Here is a 5,000-nt window from a genome sequence, read left to right as displayed (position 1 = left end):
TTTCTAATGCGTACAAGTATGATGCAGGGGCTGTAAAAAGACAGGGGCCACACGATATTGTTTGCTAGCAATGTTACGTCTAACGCTGCACTAAGTGGATACTCGGTTTAGTCTTTTTTTTATCACAAGTGTCGCACTATAAATATATCAGTGAGATTTGGGATTCTTTACATAGTCATATTTACTAGTAATTCATTATTTCTCACATTACGAAACGACGGTCATTAGACACCTGTCCTCAGACCTTATGTACTCATCACGATATAACACAATATATTCATAATCAATCCTAACCATGAAAATGATCCCATTCATCTTCCTTCACAACTCTAGTTATGAAAATCGACCCATAAGAACAGAACAGAATGAAACAACCTAAATAAAATAATAAAAATAAATAAAATAAATAATAAAAAAAATCAAATAACAAGGCTTCACTTCTAAATCCCCCTCTTGACGAAAACGACAATCTCCTCCACTCTCCAATCCGTCATTTCCGACACTCGGTACCAAAAATGATTCCTTTTTTTTTGTCAACGTATCGTAGATCCCTTCGAAAAGTCCTTTTGATCCCCCTCCCTAAATTAATCCTCCCTTTGGATACCCTGTGCCCAAAAATTGAAAAAAAGAGAGAAAAACTTACAAAGGGAGTTTACATGGTTTGGAAAAAACGTCCTGAGAGATGCAGCTAATTAGGAAATGAGGCACACGCATCCCTCGGTGCCATTGGTAAGGCCAAGGAGATGGCCGAGGAGGAGGGTCAGGGAAGCAAAAGACACGGTGCAGCTATCTAATATTTGCCCCTTTTACGGTGACTGATTTGATGGCTGTTGCGATGACCGTTTGCGCCGTGGTATGGATTGTCACGTTGTAGGTTGCTATGATAACAACGATAATAATATGATGATATAATAATGATGGTAGTGATAAAATATTATAGTATTGATAAAGATGAAGGTAATGAGGAAGATGATGAATTAATATATATTAATAATAATGACAATGAGGATGTCAATAATGACAATATTGTTATCAATAATGATAATGATAACAATAACGGTACTCGAGTTGAAATAACTATAATTCTAATAGTGATGATTATGATAATGATTACAATGATAACAGCAGTAACAGCAATGATCATGATCACAATAATGAACAGCAATGCCAATAATCAATCCTTAGTAATGAGACAAATCAAACAATGAACACAAATGCATCAAAATAAAAACACCATCAATAAAAAAGATGAATAAATAAATACAGAACAGACAACATAGTCTCTCCACAGCAACCCAGAAAAATACCCACGAAATACAATCATAATCAGTTTTAATCCTGGCGCGGGCCCTGTGGCGGAAATGGCGTTACGATGATGGATCGGGCGCGGGTCGAGTCACCTCCTTCGGGCTCCTCCTCCTCCTCCTCCTCCTCCTCCTCCGCATCCCGCTCTTCATCTGTCAGCGCGCTCCCCAGACCCGCGGGCGCCATTCCTCTTATCTCCTTCCGAGCCTCGGCTTTGTTTTTGTCTTGCTATGTGTGAGTTTTTTTGTGTTCTTTTGATTTTTTTTTGGGGGGGGAGAAGGGTGGGACTTGCACATATAAAGCTGCCTTTGTTTGGAAATTGGAAATCAAATGTAAAAGAATGGTTTTATACACACACACACACATACACACACACACACACACACACACACACACACACACACACACATATATATATATATATATATATATATATATATATATATATATATATGCATATATATAGATATAGATATAGATAAAGATGTAGATAGATAGATAGATAGATAAATATGTATATATGTATATATATATATATATATATATATATATATATATATATATATATATATATATATATATACACATATATATATATATATATATATATATATATATATATATATATATATATATATATATATATATATATTTATGTATTATTTAAATGTAGCGTTATTTCACTAGGAAACGAGCGTCCAATTCTTTAGTGATGATAAAAGTTGTGGGTCTAATGATGATGCCAATCTGGATAAATGATGGAGGTGATAACGATAACGAGGGCAGTATATTAACGAAAACCGACCCAAGACACACAGAAAAGAAAAATGAAAAAAAAAACAAAAAACAAAAAACTGAGACACACAGCAGAGAAAAATAACCCGAATCCAAACGGAAAAGAACCGGCGCAATCTTGAAGCAAAGTTTTGCGCGCTGGAGAGCAAGCAGAAACGTGCCAAAGAGGTTATATGAGCCGCCGCTGTATGCTGTGGTGTGTTTGACTACCTTTCGCACCGGAAAGGATATACTTCGGGAGCTTTCTCTGTGACGTGTGAGCCTGTCCGATAACGCAGTCTGACCTGTTTGTGGGTGTTTGTTTTGTGTCAAAGTTTAGGGATGTGTTTTTTTTATGTGAGTTTGTGTGTGTTTTTTTTTTCTCAACTTGTGCGTGCTCGCTTGTGCTTGGGTTTGCATATGTATTTTTTGAAGGCTGGGGAGTGAGTGAGGTTGGCACTTAGCAATTAATTTGAATTATCAAGAATGATTTGAATCTGTTATACAATAAATAAATAGAGAAATAAACACCTACAAATGGCGTATGTGTGTGAGTATACGTACGTGTGTGTGAGTGTGTGTGTGTGTGTGTGTGTGTGTGTGTGTGTGTGTGTGTGTGTGTGTGTGTGTGTGTGTGTGTGTGTGTGTGTGTGTATGTGTGTGTGTTTCATTTGGACCAAAATACATGTCTAACTCCAAAAAGTTAAGCATCCCCCGCAAAGATATCCTAAATCTATACCTCGATTCATAAATGCGATCCGAGCGATGTAAAGATCCGGCGCGCTCCAAGATCACATGACAATGGTCCGTCTTAAAGCAGTCGGGTTCACTGAGATAGATGCCGAGGGAGGGTGGAAGAGAGAGAGAGAGAAAGAGAGAGAGAGAGAGAGAGAGAGAGAGAGAGAGAGAGAGAGAGAGAGAGAGAATAAACGGAGAAGGGAAGAGGAAAAAGTCCCGAGTGATGTATCTGTTCCTCTTCCCTCTTCCCTTCCTCCGCCTTACCCTCTCCCCCCCCCACTTCACTCTTACCCTTCCCCCTTTCCCTCCCCTCCTCCTCCACCCCTCCCCTCCCCCTAGCCTGGCATGTGAAGCCTCCGGAGCAATTAACCAAACGACCATCTAAGTGTGTTTTCAGAATCTCTATTTTCCCTTGTCTCGTCCAGCACGAATGTCATGCAGTGCCCCTCGCTCACCCGGACTCTATTACAGCGGCTCTGGGAGGGCTACCGTGGCAACTAATGCACACTGACTCCATCTCCTCTTTAACATTGGGGTGGATTCGCTTCTTTTAATTGTATGTAGCTTACCAAGATATGTATACTAAACAGCTGTTCCTTGTCTACATTCTCCTTTTACCTCGTTGATGCATGATCTAAATTGATTAAATGAATATGAAGTGGGTATAAATGCGTAGGCTGTTAGATTGATAGGTATGTGTGTGTGTGTGTTTGTGTGTTTTTAATTTTCATTTACTCCTTTTCTCTTGTTTTCTTCCTTTCCCTTTCTTTTTTCACTATAAAGATGACAACTTTTTTCAAATATATTTACAAATCTCATTAAATTGAGCATCATGCATGAATGATCACGATCCGAATTCACAACAACTGCGAGGGAAAAGACATGAAGCACAAAAGGAATACGTATATATACACATATTCCTTACGCCGCATGACACATCCATGCATTTTCTTTTTTCACCCGTGGTGTCTTTGTTACCGAAGCCAGAGGAGGTCATGCAAGTCTTGGCATTGTGTAAAAATAACCTCATGACAGGTTATGCCATCTGACACTGTAACGGGTGGCACAAGGGTTTGCATGTTCACTGGCGAGTCATGGTGGTTATGTCACCCTTCCCCCTTTTTTATGTGTTCGTGTCTCGTTTCTGTTTTTTTTCCATTCACCGTTAACTGGAATCAACTTCGATTACATGATTTTTGTTTTCTCATTTTGAAAGAAAGTGTGTGTGTGTGTGGGGGGGGGGGTGAGAATAAAACGAAAGAGAGAAAGGGAAAGATTAAGGAAAGGGAAGAAAGAGAGAGGGGGAGACACCATCGAATATAGTAACTAAAAGTGAAGAAACACTGACTTCTTGCCTCATCCACCGAAGCCAAAGAAATGACCAGAAAAAATCGGTAGTCGACACGCAAGAAATAGACCTGAAAATTCAAAATCATCCCGTGAGTAATTGCCATTTCAAGAAACTACAGAAAGCGATTCATAAAGTCTTTCCACCATAGCCGCCTCTATAATCACACTCCCTTCCACTCAGAGCAATACTAGAAGGGAACATAAATCTAGAAGGAGGCACCTTACGTCGCTTGTGTAATATTAATACTACGTAGCCTTGTCAGAACTCGAGGACATACTGCGGTTCGGAGCACAAAGCCCCTTCATAACCCCTCCCCTCCCTTTCCCCCTTTCCCACCTACTCTTTCTTCCATCCTCCATTCCCCTTCCACTTTCCCCCACCACTTCCCAGCCCCTTTTCTTCTCTCCTCCCCTCTCTCTTTCCTACTGCTACCTTCTACTCCTACCTTTCCCGCCCTCCTCCCTTCCATTTTCCTCACCCCCCCTTCTTTCTCCAGCCCTCTCCTCACCCCTTCCCCACTCCTCCCGATTCCTACCCCCTCCCCTGCCCCTCTCCATCATCTCCTCTCCCCCCCCCCCACCTCCCTGGTCCTGTTAACCCCTTCACTCTCGAGGAAAAGGTCAAGATGGTTACAAGCGACACCTGTAAGAGGCTTTATCGTGCGGCTTTTGTTTCTTTCTTCTCCGTTCTAAGGCCTTTTCAGCGCTGGATTCCTTTTGATTTTTAAGTCTTTTGTATTAATTTCAGATTTTGGCCTTTCGCACTTTTGAAATATGACCATGGCGATATTGAGAGTTTTGATTCGAAAAATCTTATAAATAGATATATATTC

The 5,000-nt window shown here is 40.3% G+C and overlaps 1 protein-coding gene across 3 annotated transcripts in view; it reads right to left on the bottom strand.

Moving 5' to 3' along the window:
* Positions 1–5,000, bottom strand: part of sff (BRSK family serine/threonine-protein kinase sugar-free frosting) — a 234,960-nt gene that overhangs the window by 213,221 nt on the left and 16,739 nt on the right. The gene's annotated exons all lie outside the window — the stretch shown is intronic.

The sequence above is a fragment of the Penaeus japonicus genome, unplaced genomic scaffold (assembly GCF_977035675.1).
Source record: "Penaeus japonicus unplaced genomic scaffold, GWHDUDI00000001_assembly GWHDUDI00000001, whole genome shotgun sequence".
In the NCBI taxonomy this organism is placed as follows: domain Eukaryota; kingdom Metazoa; phylum Arthropoda; class Malacostraca; order Decapoda; family Penaeidae; genus Penaeus; species Penaeus japonicus.
The sequence above is the reverse complement of the archived record's forward strand: the minus strand, read 5'-3'. Positions and strand labels throughout refer to the sequence as shown.